General features: G+C 36.1%; 1 non-coding gene and 2 pseudogenes across 1 annotated transcript; all 3 read right to left on the bottom strand.

The window, feature by feature from the left end:
- Positions 1-847: 847 nt before the first annotated feature.
- On the bottom strand, positions 848-1,168 carry LOC101613861 (annotated as a pseudogene).
- A 7,667-nt stretch (positions 1,169-8,835) lies between these two features.
- LOC123454917 lies at positions 8,836-8,942 on the bottom strand. Its single transcript, XR_006633567.1, has one exon. It is a non-coding gene; the product is annotated as a U6 spliceosomal RNA (small nuclear RNA).
- A 531-nt stretch (positions 8,943-9,473) lies between these two features.
- On the bottom strand, positions 9,474-9,809 carry LOC101613576 (annotated as a pseudogene).
- Positions 9,810-15,938: the final 6,129 nt, after the last annotated feature.

Raw genomic sequence — 15,938 nt, 5'->3', positions numbered from 1 at the left:
TTCACTTCACGATTTAGAAACAAAGTGTTGTCTGCCACAGGTTCCCAGACACTGAGGTAGGTAACAACCAACGTCTTCATCAAAGGCCTTCATTTCCCCCAAAGTGACAACTCAGTAGGTAAGCTGGGTGGACCTTTGGGTTTTGTTTGCTTCATGGTAAATGTTTCTGTCTTGTTCACTCTTTACTACTTCCAGGCACTGTAATGGTGTGGAATTACTCCACAGAGAGCTCTTTGATTAAGTTTTCTTTTCCATTTCCCCTATATTCTTGATATTTCCACTATTTCTACACTCTGAAGTCACAGCTAGATAAGAATTGTTCAACAGACTAGTCTGTTTTTAGTAAGAAGAATTTCTCTATCTGTTCCTAAACAATTCTGATTTTTTAAATTTTCTGTACATTTTCTTTTCTTTCCACTTACTCCTATCATCATTTGTCTATGTTACTCCCTCACAGGCAGCACACAGGTGTGTTTTGTTCTTACTGAATTCAGACTTGGAGGTGTACATTTTTAAGATAATTTTGATAAGAAAACTATTTCTCAATATAAGAATCTTCTTATTCTTTCACATTTACTTACATGTTCTTATTCTCTTTTCCTAAGTTTTCTACTTTCTGGCACTCAGATTTTAAGTATGGAGAATAACCTCTACACAATAGGTCCAGTGGAATTAATTATCCTTTTCTACTTAGAACCAATAAATTTTTTTTAAGTCTGTTTTGTCTTTTGTAATGATAGGCTATTTCCTATACAGCAGCACTCACTCAAAAACTTCACTGTAACTGTGTTCAACAGGGTCAGCTCAGACCTTGAGGGCAAACTAGGGCAGAGGGCTTCCACTCTTTTCACTGCTGCATCTTGGTCCTCAGTTTCTCCTCGTGCTTTGTGAACTGGCGGTACATGGCTTGAGTCTTCTTGCACAGCAGGTCCGGAGGCTTATACCTCTTGTCCATGTAGAATTTCCTAAGGTTTTCTGGGTCTGGTTAATGACTGTGAGAACTTGAGCAATGGATTTTCGGACAACTCCGATCTTGGAGAGCTTGGACGCCTGGGCAGCTGTCACTTTAGCAACGCGCAGCTGGGACAACTTCACCTTCAGGTCCTGCAAGCTGTTTCAGCAACTCCTCCTTATTGTCTCTAAGGTCCTGAGCCTTAATCTTAAACATGGCTGCACTCATAGCTGCTTAAATATCATAATGAAAACATACCATCCTATTAATCTTTCTGGCGAGTCTCATGCTTAATCTCCAGACAGACTTTTAAAGAGCATAGGATATTATGAGACTGAGCTGACAATATCCTACTCATGTAGTTAATAAAGGTGAGTATGTACAAGCTATCCTTTGATTAATATTAAGTCAACTCATTAAGGTCCTAACTTATATATGTCTAAAGTAACAAGATTTGGGAATTAATTTTCATCACAGTCAGAATCCCATTTTGCAAAGGGTGAAAGTAATACATTGCACATATATGAGGAGCTAGTTACCATAGAACCATTTTTAGAATTTAACTCCAAATTAGCAAATCCACAAGAAATTATAAGAAGACCATCCTAAGAGCTTTCCATTTAAGGACTATCATCTATAGATTATTAAACAATGGTATTTTACATATTCAATATATCATCAGCATGTACATTTTCATAATAATTTTTCCACATGCATAAAATAAAAAAAATCCATTTACATGTTAAATTTTAGTATCAAATATGCTGTTTCATGAAGTATTTGAGCTACAATAAAACCAAAAGTTATGACTCTGCTGAAATTTAAGTTTAGGTAATTACCCTGCATCTTTTCACTCTTACTCAGAACTTTAATAGACAAATAAATTATCTGAAGTATAATATATAGCAAATTTAACTAAGGACCCAAAAGACATATAGGCCAAGATACTAAATACCACTAAGATGCAATTAATAATGTGTTAAGCAGGTAAGAAGTGAGATATACATGCATTGAAAGAGAATAAGACATACACCTTTCAGCAAAAGACTGTAGGAAGCTTAAGTAGCCTATGAAATAAATATCCAAAGCATTTCTTCTGTAAATGAAGAACATTCTTATACTTTCAAAGATATCAAGTGTAATCTGTTAAACCATTATCTTAAAAACAAAAGAAGTAAGAAAATCTCACTGTTTTTAATATACTTAAAATAGCATTAAATTTCATTTTGGATGAATATATTCCAGAGCCTTGGATTCCCACCTGGCATGCTTTTGTTATAATGAAAACATTCATAATATATGAAATAATATGTTACCTTTTTCAGGCTTTGACAGAATATCTGACCAAAAACTCACTTGCTGAAAGAAAGGCCAGTACTAGCTTGTAGTTCTAGGAGTCACAGTTCATCATGGCGGGCAAAGCATGGCAGGTGGACTGTGAGGAGGACAGTGGCACTGCATCCATAGTCAGGAGGCCGAGAATGAATGATGAGGGTGTCACCTAGCCCATTTTCTCCTTTTTCATTCAGTTCAGAATCCCATTGCATGTGCCGGCCACACAGAGCATATGTTTTGCTGCTTCAGTAGAACTTTTCTGGACATCCATATGTGTCTCCAAGCTGATTTGAAATCACATCAATTTAACAAAGGTTAACTATCATAGATGTATTTAACTGACTGAACTGTTACAGGTTTACTATTTGTATTAAGTCGATAGAGGCCAGAGATTGTGCTAAACATATTTTAATAAACAAGATGGTCCACTCACAAAACAATGTTAAACCAGTAATATAACTGGCCTAAAAGCTATAGAATATCAAGGATGAGATACCTGCAATGTAGCACTTCACCAATATTTTTATGTATTTGTTAGCCTTCATATTGATGCAGCCTGTCTTGGAATGTTAATAAAGCTTGGTAGGAATACTATCAACTGAAACACTGCATCATTCAAAACATAAATCATTTAAATATTGTTTAAGTCCATTTCATAGCAAGGTTGGAAACAGTTGTGCAAACATTAACAATAAGAAAACCAAGTTGTGAGATTTTTCTCTGGTCAGAAAGAAATTTGCAGCATATAATTAATATGGTAAAGAGAGAGTCAAACTATAGGGTTTTCAGGTGGTATACTAATGTTCATGAATGATTTTATTATTATGAACTAAGAAAATTAATTATATAATATTACTTTTAAAGCTTAGCTAAAACTGTTAGCCATCAAGCAATGCTATTTCTTTTCCTGTTGGCAAAAACAATTTAATTTCTTAAATCATAGTATGAAGAAATTTATAATAATAATTTGAGAATTACCTTGATGGTAATGTGTTTTTAAAAATACTTTTTATTTATTTACAAGAAGAAGGTAGAGGGAGAGAGAGAGAGAGAAAGAGAGAGAAAGAAAGAGAGAGAGAAAGAGAGAGAATATGAATATGGGTTCCAGAGAGAGCTTCTTGATGCTACAAATGAAGATGCATGAGCCACTTTATGTATTTGACTTCATATGGGTATTTGGGAAATGAAACCTAGTCAGTAGATTTTTGCAAGCAAGTACCTTTAACTAATGAGCCATCTCCCTAGTCCTATAATACGTTTTCAATAACTAGTTTTAATAACATGTGAAACTATTACATGATACAAATTTAATTAACAGTCATTGTATTTGATGGGAAAAAAACAATATGATCAGTAACAATGGAGAAAAGAATGGTTCTAATATTGGAAAGATTTAATAACCATTAATCACTTAGTAACATTGAATTGGTATGTCCTTCTTTGTTGAATGCATACATAAAAATTTATGGTAGCTGAAAATTAAGGCTAGCGTAAAATAGAATAAAAATAATCTAACAATCTAACATGAGAGAATGAAATAAAGAAAACTCATTTTTTAAAATTTATTTATTTGAGAGAGTGAGAGAGAAACAGGGAGAGAGATAGATGGAGAAAATGGGTGTGCCAGGGCCTCCAGCCACTGAAAATGAACTCCAGATGCATGTGCCACCTTGTGCATCTGGTTTAGGTGGGTCCTGGGGAATTGGACCAAGGTCCTTTGGCTTTGCAGGCAGATGCCTTAACCACTAAGCTATCTCTCCAGCCACAAAAAAAGTCATTTTTAACAATATTTTTTCAATTTTCAATATTTTTTCAAAAAGTCAGCAGTGATAAGGTTAATATAGTAATAAAATGTGATAATTTCCAAATTTATATTGCATCTTTATAAATTTAAAGTTTAATAAAAAAATTAAATTCTAAAACAGAACTTGACACCTTTGGACAAGGTAGCATTTCAGGAAATTAAAATTTGGAAGAAATGTAAATGACCTAAATTTCTATTTCATGAATTCTTAATTATTAACTGATAAGTAAATATATGTACTATATCATAAAGTATAACATGTCCATAAATACAGTGCTACTGAAAACTGTATATGCTATATCTATAGATAATATTAACCCTAATATAGATACAGTCTCCCTAATTAATGATGTAACTCCTTACAAAATAGTTTTGTGTAGTCAGCATTGTCATGTACTGTTGCAGTCTGGTTCGCATTGCTGGTAGAAATCACCCAACCAAGAGGAGCTTCTGGGAAATAGAGATTTATTTTGGCTTACAGGCTCGAGGGGAAGCTCCACGATGGCAGAGGAAAACGATGGCATGAGCAGAAGGTGGACATTACCCTCTGGCCAACATAAGGTGGGACACAGCAACAGGAGAGTGTGCCAAACACTGGCAAGGGGAAACAGGCTTTAATACCCAAAAGCCCACCCCCAACAATACACTCCCTCCAGGAGGCGTTAATTCCCAAATCTCCATCAGCTGGGAACCTAGCATTCAGAACACCTAAGTTTATGGGGAACACCTGAATCAAACCACCACCTTCTGCCCCTGGCCCCCATAAACTGATGTCCATACATGTAAAATACAGTGCATTCAGTATGACTTTAAAAGTCCCCATAGTTTTTATCAATTCCAATGATCTTCATACATCCCCATAGTCCAAGATCTTTTAACTGAGCCATAATACCAAAAAATAACCTCAAAAAACCCATAATGGCACAGAAAAAATATTCACACTGCAAAAGATGGCATTGGGCATAGCAAAGACACATTCAACCAATACCAGATTTAAAACAACCAGGGAAAATATCAAACTGTAGCTTCAAGTCCAGCAACTCTAGCCAGTGACAAATCTTCAAGTCTTATAATTCTAACCAGCAACAAGTCTCTGGCATTCCAATTCCGCCCCTCCAGCTAGGCTACTCACAGTCCTGGAAAACTTCATTGGGGCCGGCAGCTCTTTCGCAGCCATCTCATGGTCCCGGCATCTCCACTGGGTCTCCACTGCAAGCCACGGTTCATCCTCATGGCCCCATGGGGTCTCTATGCAGGCAACCAGCAAACCCGCTTCACACTGCCCATGGCCATTTCCAAAACACAAGACTGTGTTGCAAACTCAATGACCCTCTTTCCAGCATTTCTTATACTCCATGATATCAGGTAGGGTGCCAATTTGTTAATCCAGGGTGTGGGGGGAAGCAGACTTTGAAGAACAGGACACCTTGAGCACTCAAGCCCCTTCAAAAGAGTCGACATTCTTCTTGTTGCCCCCGCACAGGTCAACTAGCCCAATCTCAAAGGTTGTAATCTCTCGGTTGCAGCTGAACAGGCAACAGTTCACCCAAAGAATTTTTTTTTTTCCCTGTGCCATATCCCTCTGCTCACACCAGTTCATTTCTATGCAAAGCAACCCTGCACAACTTCGTAGGACATGGGCACAAGAGCAAGCTTCTCACATAAGCTGCTAGCCCAGTCCAAGCAAAGCTCTTTCTCACTCTCATAAGCCAAACCTCACAGTCCATAGTTCTTATTGCCTTCAGGTCTTTCAGCTCTGACCAGAATAGTCCATCAAGCTGTACTTACAGCACTGCAAGGCATCTCTTGGGCCAAGGTTTCAACTTCTTCCACATTCCTCTTGAAAATCAGCTCCAAAAGGCCAAAGCCACACAGTCAGGTGTCTAGCAGCAATCCCACTCCTCGGTACCACTTCATTGTTGCAGTCCGGTTCTCATTGCTGGTAGAAATCACCCAACCAAGAGCAGCTTCTGGGAAAAAGAGATTTATTTTGGCTTACAGGCTCGAGGGGAAGTTCCACGATGGCAGGGGAAAACGATGTCATGAGCAGAGGGTGGACATCACCCTCTGGCCAACATAAGGTGTGACACAGCAACAGGAGAGTGTGCCAAACACTGGCAAGGGGAAACTGGCTTTAATACCCAAAAGCCCACCCCCAACAATACACTCCCTCCAGGAGGCGTTAATTCCCAAATCTCCATCAGCTGGGAACCTAGCATGCAGAACACCTAAGTTTATGGGGGACACCTGAATCAAACCACCACATGTGCAATAATACAACTAAACCAGCCTCCACTGGAAACAGAGTTGCTAAATGTATCAGTTACTTTGTCATTGATGGGTAAAGTACCTAATCAATCAGAAACATTTTAAAGGAGAAAAAGAGTTGATTTTCAGCTTATAATTTCAAGAGAAAGTCTGTCATGGGTGAGAAATCAGACTGCAAACGTCACATTGTCACATGATCATGGAGGAAGTAGAGAAAGTAGTGGAGGCTGGTGCTGAACTGTTTTCTCCTTTATATACTGTATTGAACAACCAGTCTGCAGAATGGTGCTGCTCACAGTGAGGCGGGCGGTCTTCCCATTTCAATTAGTCTGATCTAAGAAATCCCTAATTGACATGTAGGAAAAATTTGTTTCTGTGGTGATTCTAAATCCTTTCAAGGTGATAACCAGAGATTGACCTTCACAAAAAGGTGCAGTATAAGTGTGGAACATTAGTTATAATTAAAGAATGGTAATAGTACATTATTGTCAACTCTTGAGTTAACCTCAAAGTACTAGCCTTGTGCTGTGTAATTCTATACATATGAAAAATACATAATTATATATCTACAGCTAAAGATTTATTTACAAGTTTTTTTTTCCTGTACTTTAAGCCTTCATCCTTTCCATCCAGATCTGCCCCCAAGTCTCCAGAGCCTCGTAAGCAGTACACAGTCAGCACCCTCTCCTTTCCTCGAATGATCAGATAGTTGGAACCATACATTATGAAAACTCTTCAAACTGACTTTTCCAGTTAGTTATATGAATTGAATTTTGTGCTGTGTATTTTATGCTTTTTAGTTCATATTCTTTTATTAACAAATAATGTTTCATTTTACTGATATGCTCCAGGTCATCCGTTCACTCACCGACAGACATCTTATTTCCAGTTTGTGGTGATTATGACAAAGCCACTGAACATGGATCTTGTGTGGATTCAGATTTTCACCTCAGTTAATTAAATGGGGTGTGCTGTGTGTTATGCTGTGTTTACATTTACATTGACTGTCCGTGCCATACTGTCTTTCCCAAAGTTGTTGCAGTTTCCCATCCCACTAGCAATTAAGTTATAGATGTCCTAGTGTCTATCCCTAAAATATGTGGCATTTCTGTTTGGATTACAGCTATTCTTATTAGTGTGTAATGATATTTCAGTTTTATTTGGTAATTAACAAACACACTTTTTTTCTTTCCATGCTACCATTGTGGTCAAAGCCTCCACACATGAATTAATGGCTGAAGTTGCTTTACAGGGATAATGGATCAAAATCTTTGGTCTAAAGTGTGTCTTTAACTATAGACACTAATATAAGTGTATAACACATTATATATGGGTTGTGGGTTATGAGTTGTAGCAGCAGCAGTTAGTCATTGTGGGAGGAGTTATGCATCTGAATATGCCCTCCCGATCTATGGCTTTTACAATCTTTCTACCCCTTCTTCTGCAAATTTCCTGACCCTTAGTGGGTGTGTCTTAAATCTACTTTAGTGTTGAGCTCTTATCTGCGTCTGGAGTTCTTCATTGGAGTGTTTTAAGCATCCTTGGTGTCTGTCTCCATCACCCTGCTACAGGTTGTCAGGCTCTCCACTGAAGCAGCAATCTTGCTCATCTCAACAATTCCTCTGTGGTTTCACCTGGGTCCTAGATGCCAGGGAGTCATGTATCTTTCTTGTCTTATTGATATATTTTGGTTGTCCTCATTTCTTGCTGCCTTCTGAAAAAGAAAAATAGATTCCCCAATGGAGACTGAGGTCCGCATAGTTTAGAGGAGATAAGCATTGTTAATTAAGAGAAATTCTAATGGGTGTAGCCACTCTTTAGGCCAAACATTAGTGTAACCTCCTCATTAGAGTCCATAATTCTGGTAACTATAGGATTCTGACTTGGTTCCCACTTCCAGCTATAGGTTCCACTGAGTGGATGTAATAGCCAGTCAGAGAGCCATTGGTTACCCACCTAGGTTGTGTGCAACTATTTATCAGTTGTGCACATCTTGTTAGGCTGGTTGCTTTCATATAGAATTTCCCTTGCTTGCTCACAATGTTGTTGGCCATTTTTCACCAGCAGATCAAGTAGTACTTCCCAGCACTACACAGGTTAACCATCTGGGAACTGGATTCCCTTCAGATTACAGCAGGAAATCTTCATTGTCTGTGTCAGCAGCAATATGGTCTTACCTTTTACCTCAGGTAAGTAATCAAGTATTTTAACAGAAGCCTGTCTTATTTTGGGGACTTTTCAGGTCTCTCTGACCAACAGCTCAATGTAGGTTGCATCTGATTTTTGGTACTGATAGTTACAAGCCAGAGCCAAATGTTTTAGAGTTAGACTTCATCCTGCCTCTACGGGCCCCTTCTTAACTGATGATCCCTCTATGTTCCTATTATGTGGGTCCTGGGGAATTGAATCTGGGTCCTTAGGCTTCACATGAAAGTGTCTTAACCATTGATCCATCTCTCCAGCCCCTGATTTTTTTATATGGAATGAATACTTCATGAAGTTGTCTGTCTGTCATTCTTGTGCAGGGACCATACCAATCTTCTCTGTAATGTTCTAATTTTGTTATATGTGCTGCATAAGCAAAGGCTGACTTTTTTCATTTCTTAGTTTCTTGAGTTGTGGATTCTAGATATGTCAGTGATATAGCTGACAAAGAATTTCTCCTATTCTGTGAGTTGTCTGTTGGCTCTGTTTATGGTATGTTTGTATGTACAAAAGCTTTTTAGTTTCTTGAGATACCACTGGTTGAGTGATTGTTAGATTTACTGGTCTACTGTGGTATTGTTCAGGAAGTCTTTAATTACTTCTACATAATGAAAAGTGAAGAGTTCTACCTGTCTAGTTCCAGTTTTCTGTGTAGGGTCATCTAAGTTGACCAGAAGCTTTTGTTGAAAATAACTGTTTTTTCCTTTGTTTGTTTGTTTTCCTCCCAGTGTATGTTGTTGGATTCTTTTATCAAAGATTAAGTAGCTGTAGTTACCTGACCTAAGGGCTGGGTCTTCAGTTCTTTTCCATTGGTCTACATGTTTGCTTTTATGCCAGTATCCTGCTGCTTTTCTTCCTTTTCTTTTTTTTTCTTTATTTTTTTTAATGATTTGTTATAATTTATTTTATTTAACAATCTAGGAAGTTGGAAACCATCAGCAGTTCCAGTGCAATTTCGGGTGCAATTGGTAATTCAGGAATCTCAGCAGAGCTGTTTGTGCAGTGAACCTTGAAGGAAAAAGGCATGCATATTTTTCATAGCACATGTGAAGAGATAACTCTGGAACTGACCTCATTGATTTCATTTTCAGCAAACTTACCTGGCCCACTCAAAATGGTTTTTATTGTTCTTGATATTAGCACATGTTCCCTTCTGACAGTAAATTCATGACCAACAAAAGATATTAATTTGACATACATGGCATCAGAACCTTCACAGCCACAATAGATTTTCTCCTCTCCATCTATTATGCTCTTACAAAATTCATTTTTTAAATATTTTATTTATTTATTTGGAAGAGAGAGCATGGTAAAACTCTCTCTCTCTCTCTCTCTCTCTCTCTATATATATATATATATATATATATATATATATATATATATATATATGTATGTATATATGTATATGTGTGTGTGTGTGTGTGTTTTCATGCCTAGCAAAGATTTTACTTGCCAGCTTTTCTGTATGTTCTAAAATAAACAAACTTATTTATGGTGATATTTTATCTACAAGAAATGTCTATTTGAGTCAACAGTAATTTGAACTTTGTTGAAGAAAGCTTAAAGAATATACCATTGCCTTCCATATACGGTGGAATATTTTCACTAAAGAAGGTAGAGTCACCCCTCATGAGATTTTAATTTGAATTAAATGCTAGCCTACAGCACAGGGTATCCCCAAAGAGATGGCATTACATGTGTTAGTAGAAATGCACTCTATTTCACCTGTTTAAAAAGATTACAATTTTTTATTAGATCACCTTTATTTGGATTCAAGAAACATGGCAACATCCCTTTCTATTAAACCAAGTAAACCTTTTGATGAGCTAAGCAGAAGAGGTTGACATTATAGGAAGGAAATAATGGACTTTCTGAAAAGTTACCTATCTTTATTATTAATATTATTATTTATTAATTAGTTTTATACTCAATGAATACAGTCAAGTTGGTGCCATTGTTAGCCTCCTCCCTGTCCTTCCTCCTGCCCTTGGCCCCTCCTTGTTGAGGTACATGGGTCATGCATTGTGGGGTTAGCTTTCTTAATGTGTCAAAATGCACTAGGTTTCTTTATTATGACAGCTTACATCATCTTAGATCAACTGAGCCTGTGCCTGTTTTGATTAATTTCTATCAGTCTTCTGGGATAAATGTTATCTATCTATCTATCTATCTATCTATCTATCTATCTATCTATCTCTACCTATCTGTTGTCTATTATCTATTGTCTATCCATCTATCTAGATATCTAATCACTCCTTTTCAAAATTCAGTGTCATTATAAGGTCCTTTCAAGAAAAATTTCCACTGTTTTTGTGATCTTTTGTGAGCCTGCAGATATGAAGTCCTAAGCAAGGACTTCTGATGAATTAATATATCACCCCTCCTACCATTGATGTTTCCTCAGTCCCTAGATAAATGAAGGTTCTCACATATAAATATACTCAATAAACTAAATTTCCATCTGACATGACTAATTGTGGTTATTGGTAGATATATGAGTATAATTGATATATTCTTTTTCTTTGAGGTGAAATGTAAAATTTTCAGTTTTTAATTTGAAATATTTTCCCCATGCCTTCTTCTCATCTTCCTAGTTTAATGTTTCAAAACTGCTTCTTGTATACATACAACATAGCTCAATAAAATGTGTGTACCCCTTTATTGAATGAATAAATTGTTCCAGAAAATATAATTGAATATAAAACCAACCTAATTATTGTAGTGTGATTTCTAAGAGTATCCTGTATATTCGCATCTGGAAAAGTCTCCATTATATATTTTGACATCTTGAAGCATTTACCTGTTGTAAATAAAAATGCCTATATATCATCTGACCTACCAGTATTTATTATGAATAAACCAACATTTAAATTTGAGTCCTGTGAATTATGGAGGTTTAAAGCAAACCTTTATTTAGCATCCATGTGTCAACATTTCTCCAACTTAACCTGCCAAGTGATTTCACAGCAGATGACACTGGAGCGTGGACAAGTGTTTGCTCTTATGTTTCAACCATTAGTAGTAAAATAAAGACCACAAGATTTGGATCACATGGCTGCCTTCTTTGCTGCCTTATGTTTCCAGTGCTGGCCAAGAAGAGGAACATCTGAGTATTTATATGTTTATGGCTGCCAAATACTAAGAAATCTGGACATTTCACAAATAAATGCCTATACTACTAAGACTAAAGTTGTATCCAAGTCAATTGAAAATAACTTCTTATGGATGTGAAAATAATATTGATGTTTAAAATATGTCATAGGATTTGTTTAAAATAACTGGAAAACTCATTATTCAAAAACAATCTTAACTCACTTCTCCCAATTAATTATTTAAAGTACAAGATTTTTCTATGCAATGCTGAGAGGAGTATTATGCAATGTATACTACTATTTATGAATATTTTTATTTCCTAAAGTGGAATTTTAGGTTTCATTCCTCTATTTGTTAGTGTACTCTCTATATTATAGTAATATCTGTCACAGAAAGGATACCTTTTGAAGAAGTGTTATTAAGATGTATTTTCATTGCTTTATTACACTGATTATCTTATTTATATCACCGTGTATATATCAATCAACCAGTGAGAATTAACTGAATACATCTTTGTAAGTATGAATGATAAAGTGTATATAATATTGTGGTGTTTGAGTTGGGTGCCTCTCATATCCTCATGTATTCTGAATGCTTGATCCACACCTGACGGCAATTTCAGTACTGTATCCTTGGTAGGGAAGGTGTGATGTTGGGTGTTACAGACAATTTCCCTTTACCAGTGTTTGGCACAGTCTATTGCTGGTCTTGTCCATCTAATGTTGGCCAGAAGGCAATGTCCAGCTTCTGCTCATACCATCCACAACCTTACCTTCTTGGATCTTGGGGTAAGCCAAAATAAACCATTTCCTCTCATGAGCTGCAGTTGCCATTGATCATATGTTTGTTTTAGCAATGAAAAGGTAGACTCAACATCATATATATATGTATATATATATATATATATGTATATATATATATATATATGTGTGTGTGTGTGTGTATGCATATATATATATATATATAGATAGATAGATAGATAGATAGATAGATATAGATATATAGATATATAGATATAGATATATAGATATATAGATATGGTTTTAGGAAACAGAAAAATCTTTGCTTATATCTAAAACATAATGTAATCATTAATTCATTTAACACACTTACCAGATATTTATTGAGTTTCATTGCCTAGGCACTGTGCAAAGCTCTAGAAGTAAAAGAATAATACCAATAAGATTAATTCCAATGTTTCTCACTCTCAAGCGTACTCTGCATAGTAAAGCAAAAAAATGGTTAATACTTATAGATTAGGCCAGTCCATGAAAGAACAAATCAGTGTAGGAGAAACCAGTACAGTAAATAGAATGTTATATTTGCTTGTTCCTTATGGCCATTGCATTATAACATCTAGACAACAGGGCATATACAAACAGATATATTTTCAGTTAAATTTCTCAAGTTCATATACAGAGAATGGTGTAAATTAAATAATCAATGATATAAAAAAGCAACTAAACTCAAAATACATCTAAATAATACCTCTTGTTCAAAGCATATTTTCCACCATACTTTAATGCATTTCCTCAAACACAATTGGCTAATCACCTACTTCCTGAAAGGGCTGTTGCAGGCATGGATAATTTCATAACTTATAAGAAATGAAAATTTTCACTTTAGAGAAGAAAATGTTGAAAGCAATTTACCATCTTACCTAGGATATCTGATTGAAAGCATCAAGAACATAGTGTATTAACATATTAGCTCTCTCTACTGTCAGTATATTTATGCAGCTTTAACTAATTAATCTTCATGACACTAAGCCATGAATGAAGTTATTGCATTAGTCATGCATGCTCTTTTTGAAGAAATAACAGCCTTCATAAACAGTATGTTCAGTGCCACAAATCCACAAACACATGTTGGTTTTAAACTCCCTAAAAATCAGAGCATTGCAAATCTAGTACCAAGAGCTAATTTTCTGTCACTTGTAATGTGTGCCTTTTGACCTTATCACTTCAGAAGCTGATGGTGATCTTTAAATTCTGTGGTGAGTACATTCTCATCTCCAGTTTGTTTTAACTATTTTTACCACACTAGGTAGGACAATTTTGAGGAGATTTTGTGAGTCAATGATTGTGTTATTTTAGCCTCTGACCTAAAGCATTGTAAGTGATTTTGTCCTTTAGTCCAGGTATAGTATCTCCACTACTTACCTTAGAACCTATTAAAGAAGATGACATTAAGTTTTTATAGAACATGCAGTTGCAAATAATTCATTGACTTCCCTTGAACCTGAAGTAAAATGCAAACTTCCTTCTGTGTTTTGAAATACTTAACCTTCTTCAAATCTCTTCTTATATCATCTCTAACATCCTTTCCTCTTCCTTCTTTTGGACAAGATTCTTTTTTTTTTTTTTTTTCATTCATGTGAACACTATCCTGGCCCACAAACATGATTTTGCTAGAATATTTTGCATCATATTTTCCCCATTTTGCTGTTTTTCAAATTTCTGCTTATGTCTCCCATCACAAGAAAGGCTTGCCCTTGGACTAGGGAGAGGCTCAGTTGGAAAAGTGCTTGCCTTGCAAGGATGTGGACCTGGGTTTGATCTCCCAGTCCCATGCATAAAATGTTAAGTGTAGTGGCATACCCTTGTTACTTCTGCACTAAGTAGATAGGGACAGATTGATCCATGATGCTTACTGCTCAGCCAGTCAAGCCTAACTGGTGAGCTTCAAACCAGTGATAAACTCTATTCTTAAATATTTTTATTTAATGGAGAGATAAAGAGAGTATAAGCATACTAGGGTCTTTTATTGCTGCAAGCCAACTCTAAACACACGCAACACTCTGTGCATCTGGCGTTATATGATTCTTGGGGAATTATACCCACAGCCAAAAGTTTTGCAGGCAAATGCTCTTAAGGGCTCAACCATCACCCCAGCACTATTTTTTTTTTTTAATTAAAAAGGTACATATTGGGCTGGAGAGATGGCGTAGCGGTTAAGCGCTTGCCTGTGAAGCCTAAGGACCCCGGTTCGAGGCTCGGTTCCCCAGGTCCCACGTTAGCCAGATGCACAAGGGGGCGCACACGTCTGGAGTTCGTTTGCAGAGGCTGGAAGCCCTGGCGCGCCCATTCTCTCTCTCTTCCTCTATCTGTCTTTCTCTCTGTGTCTGTCGCTCTCAAATAAATAAATAAAAAAAAAATTTTAAAAAAAAGGTACATATTGTGCCTGAAGTATGTTACCTGAGGCTATCCTGTATGGATGCACACACACATGCGCTCACAAACACCTGCACACGCACACACACACCTACCCATATTCACGTGAATTCACATACAAACATATAGACTCAGAAAAAAGTCCTATTCTTATCATTCATCACATCAAATGAGACACTTCTAATTATTATGTCATGGTATTTTAGGATTTCATAGTATCTTGCACTTTATTATATTTTAGAAAACATATAATTATGATGTTTACTTGCTGTTTGCTATTTGGCCAACTGGGCCTTATCAGCATTTAAAACTCTGTGTTATATTTTATGCCATCTGTTCAGTTCTGGGGTGGGTTCAAACAGCATGTGACTCAATCATATGAGGTATTAACTGGATGAATTAGTATTGTCTAACCAATGATCTAATGAATAAGAGGCGAGGTGTTTGATTGAGAAATATGATCTCATTCTTAATCTGGCCATTGTCAGTCTGTTTTATGTTACTCAAATGTCTTCCATATTTTAGGGTATTATTTGATATCTGTAACAGATAAGGGATATAGGTATAAGGTATGTAAATACTATATCTTGCAGAATAAGGATCAATAAATTTTAATGTTCAGTAATAATTTTCATAAAATCAATTGATTCTATGAAGTTCATGACTTTTTTATAGAATCATGTCCCCTATGCCTGACTATAAAAAGATATGGAGTTAATAAAAATAAATAATGTATCTGTGACCTCTTTATTTCCTATACCTAAGATTGTTTCCACATTTGCTTGGTAATGTCTTTCTTGCAACTTCTTCTAATTTGGCATTCTTTAATAGCTTATATCACACAAAATTTCAATAATAAAATTGTTAAATTTGATTTATAAGAAAATTAAAGCCTAGAATGGTGATAAGACATGCCTTTAATCCCAATAGCAGAGAGGCTGAAGGTGGAGAATTTCCATGAGTTTAAGGCAAGCCTCAGGTACAGGTTGAATTTAAGGTCATCCTGGGCTAGAGTGAGACCCAGCCTAATACATACATAATATTACATAACACTGTGGATAATATTATATAATGTTATGAACTATTTATAAAAATGCCAATGAACTTT

The sequence above is a fragment of the Jaculus jaculus genome, chromosome 14, assembly GCF_020740685.1.
Source record: "Jaculus jaculus isolate mJacJac1 chromosome 14, mJacJac1.mat.Y.cur, whole genome shotgun sequence".
Classification (NCBI taxonomy): Eukaryota; Metazoa; Chordata; class Mammalia; order Rodentia; family Dipodidae; genus Jaculus; species Jaculus jaculus.
This window is presented reverse-complemented; position numbering and strand designations above follow the sequence as displayed.